Source organism: Pipistrellus kuhlii, unplaced genomic scaffold (assembly GCF_014108245.1).
Source record: "Pipistrellus kuhlii isolate mPipKuh1 unplaced genomic scaffold, mPipKuh1.p scaffold_m20_p_14, whole genome shotgun sequence".
In the NCBI taxonomy this organism is placed as follows: domain Eukaryota; kingdom Metazoa; phylum Chordata; class Mammalia; order Chiroptera; family Vespertilionidae; genus Pipistrellus; species Pipistrellus kuhlii.
This window is the reverse complement of record NW_023425449.1, coordinates 4,333,722-4,359,711: the sequence shown is the minus strand read 5'-3', so window position 1 is coordinate 4,359,711 and position 25,990 is coordinate 4,333,722. Positions and strand designations below refer to the sequence as shown.

Here is a 25,990-nt window from a genome sequence, read left to right as displayed (position 1 = left end):
TGTACACCTCTCTTCTCCTTCTTATTTCTTTTCTACTGATGTGGACCTGTTTGATGGAGTAGCTTGCCCGCTAAATAAGCTTACTGCTGACCTGCTGACCTTTGTTTCCCAGAGGACCTGTTCTCTCTGAAAGGCCGCACAGAGCAGAATGTGGTCACCTCAACCAAGAGCTTCCTAGACCGGTCAAGATCTGCTGAGCTTTGATCTGTTATCACCAACCCTCAGCTGACCCACCAGCTGCTCAGTGGAACAGACCCCAATCCAGTCAAGATCTGCTGAGCTTTACCTGCATCAGAGCAGTCCATTTGATTTACGGTTCAAGAGAAACATGAAATATTTATTGCCATTTATTGACCATATACTATGTCCCGTACTTTGCTAAATGCAGAGAACATAATGATGAAGGAAATATGATCCCTGCTTTTGAAAGGATCCCAAACAAAGTGTATCAACCAAGGTGCAATCATAGTTTTGAGTCATAGCATCCCTCTCTGGAGCAGGATCAGATTCCCTAAGCTCCTCGGGCCTAAGGCCTGTGTCTTTCCCAAGATTGCATCTCAGCCCCTAGTAGGTCAATGAGTCATCCACTCAATTACCTGTGTAATTTGCTTTTGCTTTAAGAAGACTGTTTCTAAAGGCACTCCTTCTGCATTTGCTTTTGTTTATTGGTTAGTTCTAACTTTACATGACAAGTAGAATCAGAACTTTTCATGTCTCTAAAGGGGAAGAGAACCAACATTGGTCAAATAGGTAAATACTTGCCATGTCCCTCCACGGTGCTAGGCATGATACATCCCTAATAATGTTAATCCTCACGGTGACCACAGGAGGCTGAATTTATTACTGACATTATACAGAAAGAGATACTGGGGCTCAGAGAGGTTAAGTAACCTGCCACAGGTCACACAGTGTGTATGTGGCCTAGAATTGCTGTTGTTTTATTTAAAACATACTCCTTCCCACTCCCAATGCTGATATTCTGCCTTGACTAACACCTAGGTCAATCCCTTATCTTCAATTTTGTGATGATTTGAAAATGCTTTCATTAAAGGAAGAGAGGAGGAAAGCCACAACGCAAAGAATACTTATGCACTTTCAACTGGAGAACAATAGGAGTTAGAGTTTGTGGAATCTCAGTGGGATAGATTAGCGTGTGCGGTATGTAATGACAGGGCCCACAAACATTCCTAGATTGAAGAGTTTATGCTCGTCTTCCTGCTTTCACCAGCTGTACTTGCCTCTGACCTAATTATATGTTTAGGGTACAGATGCCTCTAGAATTGCAGACCATATCTTGCTTCCTATGAAGGGTTATTGGTTAGATGACACTCAGCCCATGGAATGCAGAGGGAGGAAAAAGATGTTGGCTTGTCCCTTAGCAGTGGAGAGATATGTGAATCATTGTGAGTCAAGATTCATTCATCAGTTTATTCAAAAAATATCTACTGGTTACTTTGGTGAACATTTATTGTCTATTTTTACCTTAACAGAAAGGTGGCCAGTCAGACTATCCCATTCTCTTATATAGAATAATTAGTGCATGGTTAGGAAGATAGCCTAATCTATGCTAGAGTCCAGTATCAGGAATTAACATGGATACTCAAAAAGTGTCTCTCAGACACTGAGCTGAAAGATCTTGGGTTGCCAGGGGCCATTTTATCCATCACAGTAAGACTTTCTGCCTGAGAAGGCAGCCAACACAGAGGAAACAGACTGAGACATGGAGAAAGAGGAAACAGTTGAACACCTAGATCCTGCCATGCCTGAATCCCTAGACTTTCGTAGCTTCCTTGAGCAGATCACCTTACTGTACTCGGTATTAGAGTTGGGAGCTGGCAATATGAGAATATGAATTACTTTCCTTACATGAATTAAACTGTTGCAGGGTTGTTTGGGGGGCATAGCTGATGTTATAGAGCAAGTAGAGGGTTTGTTGTCAGAGTTGTGGGTTTGAATCCTAGTCCTTGAGTTTGTTCTTTTAAAGTCTAATTATAGGATCTACTGATCTGGTCCCAGGAGTCAGGACAATAATAGTCTGCCTTCTCATCCCACAATGAGCTGCCAGTCTTGTGGGGCATGCGGGCTTACTAGCTGGTTGCATCATTTTGGAAAGCTAGTTGACCTCTGTGACCCTCAGCTTACTTATTTGTAAACAGGAGCTACTGAGAGGTGTGAGAGTCTAATGAACTAGTGGATATGAAAGCACTTTATAAATTGTGAAGGGACCACACCCAAAAGCTCCCAAGGGCAGGGTCTGTCTTAGTCAGCACTGACCAAATATTCATTTAAGTATTAAGTGCCTAACTACAACACGGTTGATGCTCTCAACATGCTTGTTGAAAGAATAAAATAACTGAAGCAAATCCTTTTTAAGAAGATACTAAAAAATTCCCCTCCTCCTCCTCCTCCTCCTCCTCCTCCCCCTCCTCCTCCTCTTCCTCCTCTTTCTCCTCCTCCTCCTTCTCCTCCTCCTCCTCTTCTTCTTCCTCTATCTTCATTTTTTATAACCTAGCTTAAAATGTAGCACTGGAGAGGGCCCAGCTTCTTTGGCCACGAGAAGCTTTGATCTAGAGGCTCCCTATGACCGTTAACGTTTGACAGACCACCACACTTACCCTGGAAAAAGAAACAAACAAACACCCAAACCCAAACCAACCACTTATTACTGTTTGAGTGTGTGGGTCAGCTGGGCAGTTTTGCTGATCTCAGCTGGTCTTGGCTAGCCTTATCTGTTTTCATGCATCCGATGCCAGCTAGTGAGTGGGCCAGCTGGAGAATGGCTGGGTTGGGATGCCATCAGATGGGAAGTCCCATTCTCCAACAGGCTAGCCCGAGCTTCTGCTCATGGTGGTGACATGTTTCCAAAAGACTGCAGAATCATGCAAAGCCTCTTGCAGTCTGGGCTCAGAACCGGTCCACTCCACAGTTTCCAAAGCCGGCCCAGATTTGGGCGGGGGTAGGAACACAGACTTCACCTACATTGCAAGGGATGCAGAAGCAGGGAGGACAGAAATTGGAATATATTTGCCATCAATCAAATGACCTTTGAACCCAAGTGGCATAGTCCCTTAATGCCGGAAATTCAAATGGAAAAATGTGAATTCTCTCCTATCTTATCTCTTCATCTGATCCCTGCTCTTCTTGCCCCTGGGGGAGGCTTTCTATTTGGTAATTATGGGAGCTCCAAACCCATCTACCTGCCTTCAAGCCAGTTTGACAATCACTTACTTAGCGATCAGGGCTGGGCTAAGCTTAGGAGAAAAAACGATGTTCTAGAACAGTAGTTGCCAACTGGTGGTCCGCGGACCACTGGTGGCCCATGAGGTCTGAAAGTTTGGCGACCGCTGCTCTAGAACACAGACACACCACCTGTAACACAGACTGATGAATGCTTCTTCACCTTCCCACTGCAAATCACTCTCCCTTTGCCACCAACATTACTTATAAAGTTCTCTGTTACCTACAAGAATAATGACCTCATTGCTTAGTCTGGCATTCAGTGCATTCATCAATTGCTCTCCCTTCAGGCTCTTGCCCTATTGCTTCTGGGAGAGAAAAGAATACTCAACTAAATCAGAATTATTTAGGGTTCCCCAAATGAATTTCTTTTTCTCTGTCTGCATAGGCTCACCCTCATCTCTGCCTGTTTAAATCCCACTCTTCCTATGAAGACCTTGCTCAATCGCCACCCTCCTCCACAGGGCCTTCCCTCCCCAACCTACCTATTGTAGAATCTCTCTCTTCTTTTTCTGTTTCCCTAATCAGTTTTTACTCCATTACAGTATTCTTGTGTCCTGTACCACACTGGGTGGAAGTTACCTGAGGGCAGGCCTCTCACCTCATGTGTGTCTGTCTCCTGGGAGCTGCTGAGTCAGTGCTGTGGACCTGACTGGAACCTCTTCCCAGTCCCCTCCACCTGCTCTGAAACCTTGCTTCGAATCTCAGAGCTGGCCAGAGTCACAGTCACTTTCCAGGACTCGGTTTAGCCAGCGGTGAAAGCTGCACTTGAGTTGGGATGTGCCGAGGCTGCCGAATTGGCATGAACTATAGGCCTAAAAGCAGTCACGCTCCGTAACAGAGGATCGGTTACTTATTGCATGTAATTCCTCCTCTGGCCACTTCTCTGAGGCTTGAACCCACATTGCCTTGCTGGCTTTATTTTTAGGTGTCTGGCCGTTTAAAAGAGGGCTCCAACTCTCCCTGGTTTATTAGCACACTATGAGCTGCCCTTGGAAACTCAGGGCCCTGATTCCGAGAAGACAGCCTGTTTAGTTGAGACTCTTTAGTTCTCCAAGTTTGAAACTCCACGTTCTAGGTGAGTGGCTTCAAGAATCATCTGAGGCATTTGAAAGCATGCAAATTCCTGGGTTTATCTTTAGTTTCTGAATTCCTGTGTCTGGGCAGGGCCCCATGGCCATGTAATTTTTTCAGGCTCCCAGGTGATTCTGCTGCTGGCTGGTCCTCCTTAGGGAAAAACTACTGTAGAATTGAAAGCATCTCTCAATGAAAAAAAATGTTTGTCACAGTTAAGCAACTGATGTGATGACAAAGTTGTCATATCTCAGAGATCAAGGTCTCCAAGCACCTCCCCTTTCGTCATGCCACTCCTCTGCTCAAGAACATGCAGCGGCTCCATCTTTCCTCTTCCAGATCAAGCACGAACTCCTCCCGTGACATCTCACCTGCAAGTGATGGGCTATTTCACCTCCGCTGCTTTTCAACCTACTTATTTCACATCCAATCTCTTCTTCATTAAGAATCATCCACATCTTATTGAAAGTCTCCTATATGTCAGGTATTGTCTCATTCGTTCATTCATTCATTCGTCCATTCATTCATTTAATCTTCAGGTCACTCTTGAGATAAAGTTATTATAATGCTCCCCATTGGCATTGCAAGTGAGTTTCTATGACCTGCCCAAGGTCACACAGCTGGTAAGTGAACTTGAAACCCAGAATGACTGATGTAAGTGCCATTGTACCCTCATGTAATACTGTGCTGCTTACATGAAGCCCATTTAAGTTTTAATACATTTAAATACATTTAAGTAAGCCCATTTAAATACATTTTTATTTTTTAGACTCCAGTCTAGTACCCTCCTCTGAACTCAGAGGCAGACTCCATTTTCCTCATAAGTAAATTGGGTGCGCATGCCTCCTTCAAAGGCCACTGTGAAGATCAAGGGCAATAAGGTATCTAATGTACTGTGCATGGTGTCTGCACAGTCTGGGTCAGTGGTCGGCAAACTGCGGCTCACCAGCCACAGGCGGCCTGCAAGCCTCGGTTTGCCGCTCTGTTGACTAATGAGTTTGCCCACCACTGGGATAGGGGCTTAATCACAAGGAACAACAACAGCCTGTAATTATTGAAATCGAAAGTCTAGGTCAGTGTTTGGCAAAGTCTCTCCATGTAGGAGAGATGAAAATCGTGTGGCTCTTGAGGAATGATGAGATTTAATTTTCAGATTCAGCTTTCTGATATCTGTGGGTCGGAGGTATCATTCAAGGATAAAGACCTTAGGAATCATCTTTCCTGCTGGGACATATATTACCTCCTTTTCAAAAAATAATCTTAGGGCCACCGCAGCCATGGAAACGAATGGGGCAGGTGTCGCTTACTCTGGATAAGAGGCCCTTCTCCCTGGTGGGCAGGGGAAAGAAAGGCTGCAGTCAGGGAGAGTAAATGGACCGAGGCTGTCTTTTCACGGTCTGAAAAGAAGACATTCTCCCAGTGCATCCATCAATCAGGCCTCAAGATAGAGGATGCTCTTCCCTCCCCTTTGAGCGACTTCCAACCCTTCTGTGTCACCATCAAGGGCCTTCTCATCTGCTTGGTGACCCTAAAGCACATGTGTCAAACACAAGGCCCGCGGGCCAAATCCGTCCCGCCAGGCCTTGCAATGTGGCCCGCACCGCGCTGTCATCACTGCACTCCGCTGCGTTTCCATCACAATGACAGTTTATGACTGTTCAGTAAACCATTCAGCCCGCGATTTAGGCTGGATTTTAGATTTTGGCCCCTTCTCTGATTGAGTTCAACACCCCTACCCTAAAGTATGATGTTCTGGTCACAAGTCAAGAGTAGATGTGTTTCTCTGTGCCTCTGCAGCAGTTGGAAAGGGAGGGAATTTGGAGCTTTCCCTAAGCACTTCCCAGCCTACATTTTCAGTTTTGCTTATTCTGTCAAGGTGAAGGAAGCTATTATTTATGGTCTTTCATGAGGAAAGGATAGGATGCAACTGTGGGAGACAGTGACGCATGCTGGTTGGACCAGCCATTGCGATAGTGAGAAGTCAGGGGGTAGGATTCAGATCCTGTCTCAGTGGCAAAAAAACACACCACCCTCTGCCTCAGTTTCCCAAAACTGTAAAGTGAAGGTGATCATGCCTACTTTGTAAGGGGGTGGCAGAGATTGAAATAGTTTATGTAAATGTTGTGTAGTGATAAAATACCGGATTCTGAATCTCTCAGTATTTAGTTGTGTGCAAGTTGTGTGTAATCCAGCCTCTAATCTCAGTTCAGCCAGCACTTGCTGAGAAGCTTGTGTGGTAGGGTGCTAGGTTTGCCTTTGAGGGCATACATATGATGGAGATCTGGTCTTCATGACGGCTTCATGGTGAATCCATGACCAGTGTGGATAAGGCACCAGTGTGATCGGAGGGAACCAGAGCCCAGATCATTGAAGGGACTCTCCTGAGGCTTTAGAGCTAGTTATTTCCAGAATCCATCCCCAGACCTCCTGATATGACACCCAGAGCTTTTTCCATGGACCTGTAGCTTTTGTTTTAAGAAAGAAAAAGGGCCATTTACATCATTCTGAACTAGAGCTAAATGATGCAGAGACCAGGCTAGAAAGGATTATTGAATAGAAATATCCAAAGAGGAGCTCACTGCAGGACGAAATATGACCACGTTGGGAAAAGGAGTCCTCATTTGCCTGGGGTGATCTTGTCATCTGCAGGCTTGGGGAGCTCTTGACCGAGCTCTTGGCGGCCTCTTCCACTTCTAAGCTCAGCAAACAGGTCAAGCTGTTGATCCAAGAGATGCATCTCTGATGATGTCAGCCTCCCTCTGGGCACGTGGGCCCATTATCACGTGCACTTGGCCTTCACTCAGCAATGTCCCTGCATCTCAGCCTGGAGTGACTCAGCAAGGGAGAGATTCTGTTCCTCCCGAGAGAAGGGGTCTGGTTTTCTCGGGACAAATGTTCTTGCTGCATCTCTTGCCCACCGAGGTGTATGAAGTCACACTTTTCAGCCATTTCAAACCCAATTTAAACTGGGCTGGCATTTCAGGGACAGGACAATAGCTCGGTGAGTTCATTTCCCCAAGAAAACTAGGATGGTAATGTATCTTTGCTTCTGTGGATTTCCTTTACTATGAAAATAATCAAGGATACATTATGAGAAGTTGAAATCACTCAGACATCAATCACCAAGATGCTACCATCGTCATCTTACTATAATTTGCTTGTATTGTCACTTATTTATCCACTGATCTACTCATTGATCTATCCACCAGTCAAGCTATCTTTTTAAAATAAAATTAAAGGTACATTGCAGCAGACATCAGAACACTTTTCACTTAATACTTCAGCATTGTTATTATCTGGTGAACAAGACTAATGATAAATGGCTCTCACAGGTATACCCAGTACAATTGACGACAGCTGTCTTATTATCACTGAGTGTTTTTATTTGTTTGTTTTTGGTCCTAAGGCAGCAATGAGGTAGACAGGCAAAAATTATTGTTTCTTAACAGTTAAGGAAACTGCAGGCAAGAAGGGTGACTTACACAAGGTCACAAAGCCAATACATGGTAGTGGATTTGAAAACCGGTCTTGTGATTTTTAAAGTCAAGGTTTTCTAGGCTGTGCTCTTATACTCTGGAGGAAAGAAAGATACATGAATAAGATATCTATAGGCCAAATAGTTGAAATATGAATATGATTAACCCTTCCTATTTCAAATGAGGTTTTCAGAATAATTTCAAAGTCAACATGTTGTACAATCTATTTACTGAGCATTTTCTATGTGCCATGCACTCAGCCTGTTGACCAAGCATTTTTAGCAGACTTGACGATTTGAACTCTACCCATAAGCAATGCTATATAAACCTCCTTCTTATGAGCAACTCGGAAGACTTACCATTTTACTTCCTTTATTCTCTCAGCTCAAGGCCTGAGTCATTTCATGAAGGGAGTGCTCTGCATTGGCCCTGTTCCAGCCAACAGCTGCAAGGTGCTGGACTGAAGCAGGTAAGGGAAAATTGGCTTAAATTTAGCATCACAGAAATCTGTTCCTGGGGACCAGTCAGTATCCTCAGGGCAGGGTAGTTACCTATACAGCCACTAGTCCCAAGACAGAGACCTCCCTTCAAGGATTAGTAAGGGCAACATGGTTTACCTGTAGCCAAAAATCTGCCTGGTTGAAACATGACTATATTCTCCCACATAGTGATCAATGGGTGGACCCAGGGAGGAGCCATATTGAGCAGAAGGAAAGGGAACATACATTTTACATATATTTTTACAGAATCGCATGGCCTTCCTGTAGGGAAGGAGCACTTATTATCCCCATTTTACTATGCAGCAAGCGATCAGGATACCAGCTCATTTTGGTTTGTCTGAGAATTTCCCAGGTTTCACATATTCTTGAAATATCTTGGTTCTGGACAAACTGTGATAGCTGGTCACCTGAGGTGGACCTGAGATTCTACCTCCACTGCAAAGAGAATGCTCATAAGCTTAGCACTCTCCTGCCACTCATTCATGATGTCATCTGATAGTCCAATCAATGGGTATAAATTTAAGGATGTTATACCCATTTTACTGATGGGGAAATGGAGGCTCAGAGAGGTTAGTGACTTGCTCAGAGTCTAGTGATTGAGCAGTGGCAGAGGCAATTTGTAATCCAGCTGTCTTTAGCTCTGAGGCTCCTCCATTCAACTCTCCTAAAAGGCTAGGTACAGTCTGACAGGCGTGTTATTTGTGACTATGTTCTCCCATTCAGTTGGTTGCTTTTTCATTTTGTTCATGGTTTCCTTGGCTATGCAGAATTTTTTTTAGTTTGATGAAGTCTCATTTGTTTAATTTTGCTTTTGTTTCTTTGTTTGAGGGGATATACCCAAAAAGAAATTGCTGAGTGATGTCAAATAATTTCCTAACGATGTTTTCTTCTAGGATATTTATGGTTTTTAGGTATTACATTTAAGTTTTTAACACATGTTTAGTTTTAGTATATAGTGCAAGATAATGGTCCTGTTTCAATTTGTTGCATGTATCTGTCCTATTTTCTCTTGTTGAAGAGACTGTCATTTCTCCATTATATATTCTTGCCTTCTTCATCATAGATGAAATGACTATATAAGCAAGGGCTTAAGGTACACCTGAAACTACTATAATATCATATGCCAATTATAGTTGAATAAAAAGAGAAAACAATGACAGGTAGGAAGAAGCAGTGGCTTCTCTGGGAACTCCTCTATCTGCCCTCAAAAGCCCCTAGGATGATACTCTTTTCAGTCCTTAAACTTTTAATTGTGTCTCTCAACCCCAGGACATGATGCAGAGCCACAGGGAAGGAATGCAGTGAAGGACGCAGGTTAGGGCAGTTGGATTCCAGGGAGCACTCCAAGGAACCAACAGTGGGGTGGTCATTATCATCAGATGCCCATCAGTGGGGTGGTCATTATCGTCAGATGCCCATCAGAGAGACTGAGCCTGGGGTCGAAGCTCTGTGAAGGAGGGCCAGCTCAAAGAGGGTGAGGGACAGTGACTGAGGAGAGGCTAGAAGGTCAGAGCTAGCCATCTGTTTGAGCAGCAGCTGAGCTGACCAGGGAAGGGCTTTCCTGCACCTGAGTCTGACTTGACCTGACAGCCCAGACCAGCTGGCAGGAGCTGAACACACTGGGAGTGCCCTCTGTCTGAAGAACGTCCTTCACAACCATGTCTGCCCTGCTTATTCCCTCCCAGTGCATTGAAATATAGCACATCTGAAACAGGTGGCCAATGCCCTAGGTCTACCATTTACTGAGTACCCACTGTGCACCAGGGCCCTGTGCAAGGCGCTGGGGAGTGGGATATGAATAAGGCATGGCTGTCCTCTGGAAGGAGTGACTCTTCATTGAGAAGCCAGATCTGAGAGCAGCTCGTCGTGCTGGGCATAAGAGCCACAGGTATGGGAGCTTCTCACACCTGAGTTCCCATCCCGGCTTTGAGACCTTGGCCACGTTACCTAAAACTTTCTCTGAGACTCTTCTCATCTGTAAAATGGGGTTGATAATGGCACCTTGCAATTGCTGTGGGGAATAAGTGTGATGATGCATGGTCCAGAGCAAAGTTCAATGTCTATTACTCAATTAATTACTTAATTAATAGTAGTTATTTTTCCAGTTCTACCACTTACCAACTCTGTAAGTTTGGGCAAGTCGATGAATCTCTTTGTGCATCAGTTTCCCTCCTGTGAAATGGGTGTAATAATAATAACTATCTTATAAGAATGTTGAGATAATCAAATCAGATAATATATATAAATCTCTTAGAATAATGCCTAGCATACAACCAGAATTGAATATATAATAGTGATTGTTACCAACACGTATAGTAATGCATGCTATAACAGGTATGGACAAAAACTAAGATAGTGTAGGAGAGAATTCTAGGAAAATAGATATAAAGGCATTTTGGGAAGGAGGCAGTCTATGCAGGGTAAAGGGGTATGAAGATGTATAGCATTTTGAAGAACTGGCTCAACTTGGCAGGCCAGGGCCACAGAATGGGTAGAGGGTGGATGGGCTTAGGAATGAGCCAGCATCTAGCTTCTGCCACATATTAGCTAGGTGACCGTTGGAAAGCAACGTCTCTTGTCCCAGCTTCCTCCTCCTCACCAATACACAGAGCTAACAGTTTCTGCTCTTCTATGTCAGTCTCAGGATGAAATAGCACAAAATGTGCGATTGCACAGCCAATGCCTGGCACAAAGGAAGTCTTCAGTAGGTCACAGCTGATAATAGTGATTTTTGACTAGGGGATATGATGAGGGTGTGCGGAACCAACAGAAGGAGTCATTGTTGGGGTGGTCGATGGTGACCAGATTGGGAGGACCAGTTTATGACATTCTAAAGAATGGGAGGCTTTTTCTGGGAGCAGTGGGGAGCCCAGTACCCACGATGCCCCAAGGCTTTCTCTCTCTCTCTCTCTCTCTCTCTCTCTCTCTCTCTCTCTCTCTCTCTCTCTCTTTTTAATATATTTTATTGATTTTTTACAGAGAGGAAGGGAGAGGGATAGAAAGTCAGAAACATCGATGAGAGAATAATATCGATCAGCTGCCTCTTGCACACCCCCTACTGGGGATGTGCCCGCAACCAAGGTACATGCCCTTGACCAGAATTGAACCCGGGATCTTTCAGTCCGCAGACCGACGCTCTACCACTGAGCCAAACCGGTTCCGGCCCAAGGCTTTCTCTTGATGCTCCACCAGTGGCACCTCTTCCTGAGCCCAGTTTCTGAGCCCACACCCTCAGTTTGCTCAGAATCTAAATTTACTGTCCTTGCAATTATTCACACTGTGTCTCATTAGCTGGTGAGCAGAAGAACTCTTAGAGGCCCCAACTGGTAGGGGCGGAGGGAGGTGGGATATTGGGGGGGGTGGGGGGCAGGGAGGAAAGAGAAGGAAAAAGAAAACTTTGGCCATAGAGCCTCCCTGTGTTGACTGCAAGTTGCGGGTGTTGGCCGGTCCCCCGGAAATAGCTTCTAAGGGCAGAGTTGGCTCATGTGTCTTTGAACGTTAAAATTAGAGCGAACCGAGATTGAATACTCCCAAGAAACTGACCAGCCTAACATTTTCTCCTCCCTCTCTCTTTTTATAACTATGACCACAGTAGTAATTCAATTGGAAAACGTATTCTGTCCCTGATTGCTCCAACTCTGGCACGGGATCATTCCCAGGGCTTGATATTTTTATTAAGTGAACGCTGCTGTTATTTTCTGCCGAGGCTAAAAATACATCTGACTGAGCAGCTAGAGCCCAGGGGGCCCTCCTCCCTGTTCTCTCGGAGCCTGGGACGGGCAGGGCCAACAGATTGATGGGCCTCCCAATTAATTTAGGCAGCACCTCGTTTCCCAGGAAAACTGCCCCAGATACTAATATACCTGTAAAAATAAAGACAGAGTTCAGTCTAAAAGGACAAGTTAGGGAGCCTATATACCTAGCCTCATTTATTGCCACTTTTTCACTTCCAGCTACCACACATCATCATTGCAAAGCATTTTATGGACTTTCAAGACCCCTAGTCTTTGTGGATGCTGTTCCTTTGCCCAGAATTCTGTTCCTCCCTCTCCTTCTGGGAGTTCATGATTATCTCTTAGTCTCAGGTCAAGCACCTTCACATTTTCTGAGCCCAGGCTCTGACTGAAATGCTCCTTGACCTATACCCCCATACTCCTTCTGCTTAAGCCTGTCAGAACTCACCTTTTGCATTATAATCACTAGCTTTAGATTTGTCTGTTTGTGAGACCTTGAATTTCTTGAGGGCAGGAATTGTGTCCCATTGATTATTATCCCTGAAGCATCTAACAGTGCTGAGCTCAACAGGATTAAGACCAGGGTAAGGCCAATGAGGCACTGAGGAGACAAAATTCAAGGAGGCACTTCCTTTCAATGTTGACCATGCACTTGAATGATTCTAAAAGTGATAGCCGCCTTAAAGTTCCCACTCGAGGCTCCTAGCTAGTCCCATCCTAGTTCCCGTTTAAAGTGGTTGATGAACAAATGATTTTCGAGTGAAGGCAAGTAGATCACCTTTTCCTTTTGGACATTCTCTGCTGTGTTGGTTTTTATGACAGCACACTCTTCTGGTTTTCCTATTTCTACTTCCTTCTCTGCTTCCTTAAAATTTTTTCTTGTTTTATTGATTTCAGGGAGAGGAAGGGAGAGGGAGAAAGAGACAGAAACATCAATGGTGAGAGAGAATCATTGATCGGCTGCCTCCTGCATGCCCTACACTGGGGATCAAACCTAAAACTCAACTGTGTGTCCTGACCAAGAACCCAACCATGACCTCCTGGTTCATAGGTTGATGCTTAACCACTGAGCCATGTCGGCCGTGCAAAACTCGTTGAGGTTTATTTGGGGCCAGTGTTTGATGACTTCCGCTAATAGGGACCAAGAAGTATGAGTCTATGACCTATCTCCAGGCAAGTGCTCTACGTGGGGCCTCAGCTTCAGTGTCAGATGGGGAAGTACTAATGTCAGTTTGAGGTCCCCAAATGATGTTGTACACAGCTTGGAAATTTCTGACAATAAAATATAAAAGCCTTTTTATGCTGTTTCCGCACCCATTCCGGTTGGTTGATTGGAAGGTGCAGGGAAAACACTGTGAGCTAAAAAGCACCGCTTCAAATATTTGCATGTGGTTTGCTATATAAGATTTCCTATATTTAAGGCAAAAGTTGAACAAAGCCTTTAGGATGTGTAGCTGACACATTTAGAAAGTGGGGATGTGCTACATGCTGTGAACACCCGGGCTTTCTTACCTCTCTAGGCGGACACTTCTATGCCTATTCTCACCTAAGTATGACTGCTTGGCACACTTTAGTGGACATAGAAAAAAGCCATTTTATGGTGTGAGTGAACTCCATCCCAGGAATGAGAAAACCCACCTTCTAAGTCCTACACCCTCATTGTTTGGCAGCAGTGTATCCGTAGACATGTCCTACAGGTGGACATTAAGATAAGAGTTGGCATTGCCTTTCTCTAATATTTTCACCAGAAAATGGAAATTGAGTTAGGATAGCAAGAAGCAGGCGGGGCACAAACAAGTCTTCGATGTCACAAAAAAATTAAATCCTGCAGTATGCAATTATGGGTACTCAAGTGAAACAAAAATATTAATGAGAGAAACAAAATGTTAACTCTGCTTTATGTAATTCCCTCGAAACTTGTTCCAAAATCTCACAAGGACTGAGAAATGAGCATCGTTAAAGCTGAATCATTAATTCATTATCTTCTTAACAAGAACCTACTGAAGGGATGAAATGTTCATTGCAATTTCAGGTCCAATGCTAATAGATAGTAGCTTTTGACCATTAACTGTGGTTCAGGTACTTTGTAAACATACATTCATTATCTAATTTAATTCTTACCACCAACCTCATGAGGTAGGTACTATTATTACACCCATTTTGCAATGGAGGAAATTGAGGTTTGCCAAGGTTAAGTAACTTGCCCCAGATCTCATGGCTGTTAAGCAGCAGACATAAATATTGGTCTGTCTCAGGTCATAGTTGCTGCTCTCAGGCCTGTCTACTGAAGTCCTTGCCTATGCAGAACCCTGAAGCATTCATAGGTGCCTAGAATCGCAAGGAATCATTATTTGAGAAGGGTCTTCTCATTTCATTTCTAACCAATGAATATGTTTCCCTTGTGATCCATAATGAAACATCTGCCTTCTATAAAAATAGCCTTTATCTAACACTCTTGAGATTAACTTTCTTTCTGTGGTTTTCTTTTAAAGGAAAAAGTCCTGGCTCTATAATGTGGCATTTAATGTTCCTCTAAGTCTTTCCTCCGGTAACTGTCCAGTGTGAATGGTGCTGTTACCCACACTCTCCACTTTGGTCAGACAGGTTCAATCATTGTCCTAGAAACACTTCTCCTCCTGCCACCCTACTTATCAAGGTTCCCACTTATCTTCCCCATACATCTAGAATGTGTCCAGTACAGGTGCTCATTTGCAAGGTCCCTCTCAATTCCCACTCTTTTGTGGAGCCCTATCTTGATGAGTTGAATGGTGCGATCAGTGCCGTCTAGAGTCATTCATCTGTGCATTCATTTCCTCATTCACTCAGTATGTATTGAGCATCTACCATGCGCCAGGCTTTTATGCTAAGTGTATCCTGATAAACCAGATAGCATTCCTGTCATACGTACTTTTCTTAAGATTATGATTCATTGATGTAAAGGAACAGCAATCTTTTTGATAATAGATTCCACCCCCCCTCAAGCTTTTAGAATTCAATCTTTGTACCCTTAACATTGTAAGTGGTCAGTAAATGTTTTAGAATGAATTTCTGAATTACATTGCCTTTCTATCTTATTTATTCATGTAATTCCTGAGAGGTTTAAAACTGGCATAAATCATTGACAAGAATTTTATGACCAAAAATATCACTTGGGGTTGGGGATTAACAGGGTTTCAAAAGATGGAGTTTTTTCTCATTATCTTCAGCACACTGCATGCATAACACCCACAATATGTTATGTAAACATAATAGTGAGAAGCTGTTTCTGGTTCCCTTCACTAATATGGAGATGAAAAATTAGCAGCTGGGGATGTTGGTATAGCCATTTCCTTTGTTTTTCTATGGAGATTATGGAAGATGTTTCTGGGTCATAAGTCCCATGGACTTTGCAGAACTTTAGAGGGACAACTTCATTGTGTGAGTTTCAGCTTCAATTTTGACTTGAGTTATTCTTCAGTCAACACACCTCACCTGTTTGTGTAGCACTTGTAACCCTGTACGTGGGGTAGACCAGGTACTTTCTGGTAATGGTCTCACCCTTAAGGAAATGGTCTGGTTGAGCATGTCCTAAGGTGTTAGCAGAAGCACCACACACACACACACACACACACACACACACACACACACACACACACAGTGTTCCACGGAAAAGTTAGGGAGCATGATTTGGCTTTACTAACTCCTTAGTAAATATCACAACTTTGGATATTTACTAAGCACATTTGTACATGAATGTCACCGAGAAGTCCATTTATAAAGAAGCTTGCCTGAGTTTGTTTCCAGAAATTATCATACAGACTCGACAATGCCACTGCCCCCTGCCATCCTGCTTGACTGGTTTCTCCCTAGGACCCTACTTCTCCATTCACTCATTTAGCCATCTTGCATTGCCTGACACTGCAAGACACCGAGGTCACAGTCCGTCTTCAGGAGCTTGTGGTCTCTCGGAGAGGCAGATAAGTAAGTGGTGGCTACAGAGGACTGAGATGAGCCTTCTAAGGGAGGCACTTGCTGGAAGCTATGAAGCAGCAACTGTTGGCAGTTGCTGGGGGAGAAGCAACAACCAAATTCCTCTGATTGGAAATTGACCAGGCCAGTGGTTTAGAAAAGAGGATTCCAGGCAACAGCAGGTAGGTGAGAGCCATCAAATCAGGATAATAAAGAAGTTTGGCCCGATTAGGTTGCAGGGTTCACACAGGAAGAAGATGTAACAGAAGGAGCAAGACAAGAATGTGAAGAATCTTATTTCTCCTCTGGTTTTATCTCTTGGTTTTCTAAAACAGGCCCTAAGCCTGAGCCCGGCAGCCCTAGTTTGGCTTTTCATATGTTCTTTCCAGCAGCAGGAAGAGGACATTGGGGTGATTTGGAATATAGGAAACCAGGTTCCAGAATGGCAGGAGTTGGTCAGAACTGGAGACAATTGTAGATGCTCCAGAAACAACCCAAAGAATGATGAATACTCTTGATAACCCATTTACCCCTCTATTAATGATTTGTGGCATAACAATGAAATTCCTGCTTTTGTTCCTACAAACCCCTCTTCTCCTTCAGATGTAAATATCGCGTTCATTATGCTTCTGCTTGAAAATTACTGTGAAATGGTTTCCATATCATAAACTGTCATTATTGACAAGTGGTGAAGCTGTCCCCAGATTCTCTTTTCTTTGGCTGCTCAAGTCCAGGAAAAAAACAGCAGCATAACAAGAAGATCTGAAAAAAAAGAAAACTATGAGTTATTTTCCCCTTAGAAGGTCTCTGAGCTCTCTTTAAGCATTAATGTAATGTTCTCGAATTCTATGGGAGATACAGACATTTGAGGACAGCAGATGTGGAGTAGAATTGCCTCAAAAGGGTATTTATCACTCACTGACTCTGGGAAATGGTGGGCATGTATATTATTTGTTGTTATGACTGGGAAATGTGAGCAATAATTATGGTAACACCCATAGCTCTTCCCCTGTTGTGTAAAATACAGATAAGACTTATTATCCCTTAATAACTGGTATTCATGATGGATGGAGTTCTCGGTGGTGCTCACTGAGACTGGGACTATGCTTCTTGTCATCTGGCCCTACTTGTCTGCAGTTGGTTCCAACCATCAATTCATTTACCCACCTGACAAATGTTTATTAAGTGCCAGGCATGTGCTGGGCATTACTGTAGGGGACACAAGGATGAATAAGAGCTTATAGTCAGAGGGGAATGCAGCTATGAAGTCCGTTCAGCAGATATGTATTGGGTGCCCAGCATGTGCGTGGCCCTTGATAAAGACAAATATGCATGAGAAAAATGATGGCTGATGCATGGTTGTAAGTTCTAAGAAAACTACTCCATAGCATCTAAGATTCAGACGCTTCACAGAGGAGATGGCACTTATTGAAGACCAGGAGTAAAGGATTACTGAGTGACCAGGAAGGCTATTTTAGGAAGGCGGAACACCATTACCCATAGTACAGGGGTGTGGTGTAGTGAGGGAATTGCTAGTTGCTGTAATGGCCTCCTTGTGGCTGTAGATATGGCTGAGAGGCTTGAATGAGCCTCATGTGTGAACTTCAGTAATCTGAAGCGAGATCAAGAGCCACTGGAAGGCTACGGCAGAAAAATGACTGCTTCCGTGGCTAATCTGCAATGCAGAGCTAGCAATGCCAGCATTTACAGACTTGCTGTGAGCATCAATAATAAGAATAAGAGTAAATATTGATTAAAGGCTGCCTGCAAACCAGGTGCTGCTTTGAATACTGACCAGGCTTTATCTCATTGCGATGTTACAGTAGTCCCATGAAGCAGGGAGTGTGACTGCAGGTGAGGAAATGGAGGCATCGAGAAAGAGAGCAGATGGTGGTCATGAAATAATTTAGTAGAAGAGTCAGGAATTCAGGCAGAATGAATCCAGGATCCTGCCCTTTTTTGTAGTTTATTACATTTTACACTTAAAATACTGGCCGGTGAGACACACGTGGGTAGGTGCACAAATCATGAGTATACGGTTCAATGCATTATCCCAGGGGCCGTCAAACTGCAGCTTACAGGCCAATTCCCGCCTGCCACCTGTTTGTAAACAAGGTTTTATTACACTGGAGCGATACCCATCAGTTATGAATTGTCGATAGCTGCTTTTGTACTTCAGTGGCAGAGTTGAGTGGTTGAGACAAAGACGTACGACTCCCAAAGCCTGAAGTATTTCCTGTGTGTCTCTTGGCAGAATTTACTAATTCAGCAGTCCCCCTCTTGCTCCCTCCCAAACACGGCTCCTTCTCCCCAGGATAACCCCGCTCTGACTTCTGACACCGGGGATTTGTTCTGCCCGTTGCTCACTTTCTGTGAATGCAAAGTCATACAGTGTGTGAGCTGTGCCCTCTCAGCTACGGTGCCACGCTCAAGTGCTTGGCAGAAGGCCACCAAAAATGGGGGACCAGTGTCATGTCCTCTGGCCACACAGTAGGTGAGCTCCCAGGAGAGAAGGCATGTTGGCCCATGCCTTGCTTCTTCCAGGAAGAGGACATTTAGGGTTCATCATTGACTGGTCCAAGTAGAATTATGGCCCTCTGTGACTACCTAGCTGTATTAGTTCCCTGTTGCTGCTATAACAAATGACCACAACCCTAGTGTCTTAACCCGAATTTATTTTCTCATAGTTCGGGAGTTCAGAATCCTGAAAGGGTCTTACTGGGCTAAAATCAGTGTCAGCTGGATTGACTTCCATTCTACACACTCTCCCTGGGTGATACCTTTCATTTTCATGACCTTGGTTTGCACATCCATCTCTACACTTGATAAATGTTCAAATATCTACCTGTATTCTCCCTTTTCTGAATGTTATACCTGCATCTCCAACTCTGCAACTGCCTAACACCTCCTCTTGAATATCCCCCTAAGCCCACCATCTCATAGAATGAATATGTTCCCCCTATGCCCTCCCAGCTCACAAATTGGCACCACTCTTTACCTGAAAGTTAACTTCCTTAAAAAAACAAAAAAACAAAAACCTTTCTTGTTTGTATCTCCTCTTTTATCTCTAAATTCAACCATTTCTCACATCCTTTTCCATTTTGGATCCTTGGGATTCTGCGAGTGTATTCCCATCTCCACTGCCGTTGCTGTAGGTCGGGCTCTCTGATTTCTGCCTAGGTTCTTCTATCCAATCCCAGTCGTGGTCTTGCCCCCTTCCACGTGGTAGCCAAAAGGCACTTTCTAGAAAAAGCAAAATCTGACCCTCTGCATTTCCAATAGAGAGTTAACTCTTCAGAGGCAGGCCTTGTGCCTTGTTCACTGTTGTGATCCTGACACCTAGCAAAGAGCCTGTGATGAAGTTCTGAATTAATGCACATAATTAAATGCACCTCTGATTTCTCCATCTGTTACCGGCTCTTCATTCACACCCTTTACCTCCTCAGGCGTTCACTAGGTCTGGCATCCTCCATACTGATTTGGGGTCCCCTTTTCTTCTCTCTGGCCTCTACGATTTGAGAGCATCTTCCTTCCAAGTGAGTCGCTCTCTGCCTTCATCACAGTGCCTGGTCCGCCACAGGCTGCTGATGTATGTTTGGTGAATAAATGCAAACTTACATTAATAAATGAGTGGAGACATGAGGCTGTCAGAGAACATTTTCCAGAGGAGGCAAACAGGCTTAGCCTATCTGTAGCTTCCAATTGAATTCTATAGTTTGGAAAGAGTATCTGGTTTATTCCTCTGGCTCCAGGTAACATTTTTCAAAGTATGGCCAGTCCCATAAGATGCTCTAGAAACCAGTGAAATTGGACAGTGACTCACCCTCTACTGGAGACTGACAGTGCACAGTAGCATATGAAAGATGAGACAACTTGCCGAAACCGGTTTGGCTCAGTGGTAGAGCGTCGGTCTGCGGACTGAAAGGTCCCAGGTTTGATTCCAGTCAGGGGCATGTACGTGGGTTGCGGGCACATCCCTGGTAGGGGGTGTGCAGGAGGCAGCTGGTTGATGTTTCTCTCTCATCGACATTTCTAACTCTCTATCTCTCTCCCTTCTTCTCTGTAAAAAAATCAATAAAAATATATTTTAAAAAAAAAAAAAGATGAGACAACTCACTCTAGTTTTCAGTTTTATTCCAATCTTTCCCAAACCTGGGTGCCACGGAGCCCTTTCTACCCAGCAATATCTGCTTACGTCCTGCAGGTCCAATGTCCCAGTCGCTATCCTTTGGGAGACATAAGCTTTACTCTTTGTGTGATTCAACTTTACAAGGTGAGGAGAAGTGATTTTGATGAATATTCTCCCTGTTGTATGAGTTTATCGGGTTCAGAGGAACCTTAAAATGACATATTTTTTTAACCTGCCAAAGCAGAAGCAGGTTTTAACACTCCTTTTGTCAAAGTGAGCCTCGCTGTTAGCGGGAGGAAGCAAACAGAGGTAATTATACAGTGATGGGAGCCGCGCTTCCTTCTCCCGTGGAGAGCCGATGTCAGTCTTCTCGAACAAAGGTGCTTTGAAATTGTGAATCATAAAAATTGATTTCTCCAACATTGGGGCACAGCTGGGCTCAGTAGGAGGACAGGGGAAGGCGGCTTTATCCAGAGGTCCCTCATTGTGTCCCTCAAGGACTTCATGCAGCTATTCTGCATGCATTTGTTCATTTTGCAAACACACATAGAGCCTTCGTTCTGTGAGGTGTTGGGAATATCCAGATTAACAAAACCTATTTGTGGCCTCCCTGCATGAGTGAAGATTGAATAAACTCATTTGCCATTATTGCTTCCATTTTAGGGCACTCAGTATGGACCATGGACCATACTAGCGTTTTCATTGTCTTGCTAAATCCTCACCGTTACCTGGGAGATGGTTAACACAAGCATATTGTAATTCCGGATACTGAGGGTAAGGGACTTTGGCGATAGCTACAGTTGTTAGGGGGCAGTGTCAAAGTTCGAAGCCAGGACATATTCAGTCTATGGTGAATGGCTCTCACGCTGGACAATGTGATATCATTGTTGGAAAGTGTAAAGGTTTAGCGTTTGCTAAGGGTCATGGGTGGGCTGGTGTGGAAGAGCCACCGAGCCCTTGGGCCTGTTGTTTTAGGAACTATCACTCGGCGACAGCAGCCGGAGAGGAACTTCTCCATCCTATCTCAAGCCTCATGCAGAGTCAGTCCCTCAGAGCACATTGATTCTTGCGAAGAGTTACATTTCCTGCTGCAGTGATTAGATAGACAAGCTCATTGAAGTCCTATCAGCCAGAACTTGGCTCTGTGTTTTGTTGGGAAGTTTGGGAATCAGCCCTTCATGTCAGCTTTGTCCTTTTTTGCAGTGGGATGATAATTCGGGGCTCTTTGGTTTTCCTTTCCTTTCATCTGCACCATTTCCTCGAAGATGGAATTGTCTATTGCCCTCTTCCAAGACAGGTGGTGTTATCCCCATTTGTGACAGGCAGAACTGAGGGCCAGAGGAGCCCAAGGGCATGGTTGAAGGCCATATAGAGTAGCACCCCATAAACACATCCATCCTTGAGCTTGCCTAGTGAGTGCTTGCCTGATATACCTTTCTCTTTATCTGCTTCTTCTTTCCAAGGCAATGAGAAGAATATCTTGAGGGTGGAAGCTATATAAAAAAAGATACCCTGGTCATCCTGGCAAGAGTGTCAAGCTTTGAGTTTCTGTCTTAAAATATATAGATATAGATATATAGATATATAGATATATAGATTGATTTCAGAGAGAAAGGAAGAAAGAGAGAGAGAAACATCAGTGATAAGAATCATTGATCGGCTGCTTCCTGCACTCCTCCTACTGGGGATTGAGACTGCAACCCAGGCATGTGCCTTTGGTTGGAATCAAACTGGGAACCCTTTAGTCCCATAGGCTGATGCTCTATCCATTGAGCCAAACCATCTAGGGCTGAGCTCCTGTCTTTAACTTCCAAACATTATGCTGCCTTTCCCAACAGCGTTTGCATTTTTTTAATCTCCTTCCTTCTCTGCAAGGAGGGTACTCTGCCTAGCCATTTTCCATGCAGCTGGGAGAGCTGGTGGGCCTAGCATCGCTGCAGTCTGGAGATAAGAAAGATAATATTCCAACTGGGAAGTGTAAGTGATAGCCCTTAAAAGAAGGCCAAAAGGCAGACTGCTTTGTGCTCTGCTGGTTGATAAATGGGCCTTTTGAAGGTTCAGGGGCAGAAGTGAATTTCATGGTCACAATGGGGAAGAGGAACCCCACAGGCAGGGTGGCCTTCCCCTGAGCCCAGGTCTCGGATAAGAATGTCACCCCCTCCTGTGGACAGGCCTTTACAGTCCCAGAAGCATGTCACACCGCTTACCATGTGTGAGCCTCGCAGTGACCTGCAAATTGGGATGTCTTCTTCCTGATAAACGTGAGGGAACTGAGGATCAAGGGAGTTACCTGGTTGTTCAAGGTCATAGAGTTACAAGTGAGGGGTGCGGCAGACCTGCAAAGCCGGGCTCTCCGGGAAAGGGCCAGGCTCCGCATGTTGCTCCTCTCAGGGACACTCCTCTGCCCCTCTCAGCCCCATGCAGAGGACCACCACCCTCTCTCCCTTCTGCTTCTCTGTAGATCTCACCCACCTGGTTCCAGAGGTCCCTTTCTTGCCAAACTACCTGCAAAGCTGAGCTTAGAACTCTGGGAGCCTCTGCTGAAGCGTTAATTACCAGCCCGGCTTCAGGAGGGCGTGTAGAGAAAGGGCATCGGTTGGCGTGGTCTTGGGCATGCATGTTGAATGGTCTCACCCCTCATAGCTCTATTCCATGTGCTCTAAATGGATGGTTCTCAAACTTTAGTTGGCATAAGAATCACCTGGAGAGCTTTTGAAACCGCAGATGCCTGGGTCCCACCCACCAGAGATGCTGATTGAGTAGGTGTTATGGGTGGGGCATGCAAATTTGTGTTTCTACATAAAGCAGCTGCTGCTGCTGCTGGTCTAAAGACCACTTTGAGGAGCGCTTCTCTACAGCCAGGTCTGCTGCCCTCCCGGCGAAGGTCAGGTAGGATGGAAATTCTAAGTGGTATTGATGGAAGTGTCTGTTGCTACGATGTTTCCATAGGGGAGCAGCTGGCAATTCCAATTAGAATCTGAAAAGTGTGCTTTGACCAGCTGTCCCACTTCTGGGAACTTTATCTTAATGAAAAAAATTAGGAATATTAGGGGGAAATTAGAAACAATAGAAGTATAGAAATACCAAAAAGGGTTAGTTGATGACTTATCCTATATCTTTCGATTGGAAACCAGACATCTTTAAAATATTGGAAGGGGTGATGACAACCTAACAATATGTGGGAACCAGTAATATGACTTCATTTTGCTGTATATATGTTTTAAAAAAGTTAATGATGGGTTATCAGCTAATTTTTGTTTGAGATGAATGGTAGTCTCTATTTTTTGTTTGAAATAAGCAAATGTTTAAATATCATTGAAAGTATTTGTCTAAAATGAGCATAAAAGGGTAATTTAAATGAGAGCTCAGTCCTCCATTAGGACTTTTTTCTGGATCTACCATCTTGGCAGGAGCAGAAGTTTGTAGGTGTGGAGGGAGGACTGATCTTTGCTTTGTAAAAGGCTGTTACAGCCACTGTCAGCGAATGAAAATCAGCTGTGTGTGAGTCTCAGCAAAACATATTGACGGCTCTGCTTCGGTGGTTTCTGAGCTTTTTCTGCGAGAGTGGGGCTCCTTAGAGAAGGTTCTTGGCACTTTGGGGGTGATCCAGCCAGCGTCTCTCCTCCTCTGTACTCTATTTGTGGTCAGTCCCCAAGTGTTTCCAGAACCAGGGGCTTCCTCTCCTGCAGGAGCAGCTGGAAACACCCAGAGAGTTGCCTGCAAGCATCTGGACTAAGCTCAGGGCTGGTGAGTAAAGAAACGCCCTACCTCCAGAGGGTCCCGCCATTTGCTTAGGACCAGCCCCAGGCAAGCAGATCAGCTACATCTCTTCGTTTGCTTCCCTTTGTCCTCTCTGTGTGTGCAGATACCTGTTTTGCTGATAGGACTGCCCACAGACAATTGTCCGGAGTGAATTGATGGTACTCTCACAAGGCCTGGCATAGAGGGCAGCACTCGCTGCCTTCCCCTTTGGGTCCTCCCACCCTCTCTCCTGCTTGTCTCTCATCAGCGGGGCTGAAACTCATACCACTGTCCCCTGGGGAGTGCTGCCAACACTGATGATTGGGAATTGGGGTCCTTTGCTGCTCTCCCATCGCCAGTGATGTCTGGGAGAGGTTCCCCGCCCTCAGGGAAGTTGTGTGGATGTGCTGCTTTTTACACATTCTCCCCCACCACACCTGGCACCTACCTGCCTAAGGTCTGTTTGTTTTCATGCTGAAGTTATGGGTGGACAAAATTGCTGGGTTTGCCTGGTTTTTAATGTGTCCTATTTCCTCAGCTCCACAGGAGTCTGTCAATACTTTTAGTATGACAATAGCGTCAGCTGTCGTTTATTATAATGATACATCACCTGGTCTCCTTACTTTCAGACTTTTCCTTATTTAGTCTTCGGTTCCTCATTGAAAATGGAGATAATAACCTGTGTTTCCACAGGGCCATCTGAGGGTCCAGGGTGGGCTTTCTAACTTGTTAAACCTGTTCAGATGTTCACTGTGGCGATAGCCTGGGTGCCATCTTCCCTTAGTCTGGAAGCTCTGGACAGATAGGAAGCATCTCCGTCCTCTCACTGCTGCATACCCAGTGTCCATGCAAAATACACACTCATAGTAGTTGCTCAGTTAACATCTTCTGAACAGATGACTGATCTGAGATCTTCAGAGGTTAATCATTACTACCTCATGTGTATTCTCTCTCTCTCTCTCTTTAACAACATTAAAGCTTGTGGCTGCTGACATCCCCACTTCATCCCTTCAAACCACAACCTTCCGCTCCCATCCTAGGTTCTGGGGTAGAGTTTGTGGATGGTTCAGCAGTTCGAAGCTTAATTGGGCCAACAAGCACCGGACCATAGGACTTGCAGGAGGACACAGATGAAACCGCTTTGCTGTTCTCAGGAAGAGGAGGGTTCCTGTCTGACTTCAGGTGCATCTGTATTTCCAGAGGTACATGGGGACCAGCCAAGGATGGCTGGGTGCAGCTTGACCTTTCTAGGTACAACCTCAGACCATTCAACCACTCTTGGTCCCGTCTTATAAACAGGAGCTGTGTACATTTCCCACAATACCTCTGGTTTCTGTAGCTAGGACATGTATTTCTGCTTAAAAGGCCAGGAGGGCCCTGACTCCGTGAGTGCTCAGTAGAGTTGAGTGATTAAAAGGTTACATACAAGAGATACCTTATTCCCTTTCCCTATATTGCCTCTTCCTCTAGCCCTTAATTTCCCCCTAAGATGCCATCCTTTTCCTCTATTTATCTTAGGTATTGCATGTTTTCCCCAAAATTTGTAATCTCCATGAGAGCAGAGATGTGATTCTTTTTGCTTTTGTTTCTTTCCTCTGCTGTATGCCCAGGCTTAGAACAGTGTCTGGTGCACATTAAGCATACACTAATTATTGTTTGTTTATTTAGTTAAACAATTAATTTGCTGCATAAGTGGTGCTTACTCCTTTATGGAAAACAAAACCAAATACAAACATTTAAATGCATCCTTTTTCTCTAATGGAAATGCCTTAGAATATATTACCCAATTCCCCGAGTTCCTAAACAGACCTTCAATAATAATAAGCAACATCTTTGGTAGTTATTTCACTTAGTAATAAATGCTTTATTGGATTTACTCATTTGATCCTTTTAATAGGCTTTCTCTATCGAAGAAGAAAATGAAGCACAGAGAGGGTAAGTGATTGCCCAAAGCCACATGGCAATTATGTTACAGACCCAGTATTTGAATCCAGGCAATCTCATCTCAGAGCCTGAGGGCTTAACCCATTACACTACACTGTTTCTGAACATGAGTCAGGTCTTTTACTTTTACTAAGAGTCAGTGTCTCCACCCTGAAGGCCAAATCTTCTGTCACAGTGACTCCCTTAAGGGATACTGAAGCAGTACAG

The 25,990-nt window shown here is 44.4% G+C and overlaps 1 long non-coding RNA gene across 6 annotated transcripts in view; it reads left to right on the top strand.

Moving 5' to 3' along the window:
* LOC118718669 overlaps positions 1-25,990 on the top strand; it is a 406,395-nt gene that overhangs the window by 292,274 nt on the left and 88,131 nt on the right. For 4 of the 6 annotated variants that reach the window (XR_006741536.1, XR_004987870.2, XR_006741532.1 and 1 more), the window contains one exon: positions 8,172-8,256. The exons of 1 other annotated variant lie outside the window; for it this stretch is intronic. This is a non-coding gene — a long non-coding RNA (uncharacterized LOC118718669). Of the gene's footprint in view, positions 1-8,171; positions 8,257-10,051; positions 10,176-25,990 lie in introns of all 6 variants that reach the window. One more of the 6 variants, XR_006741533.1, reaches the window with a different exon arrangement.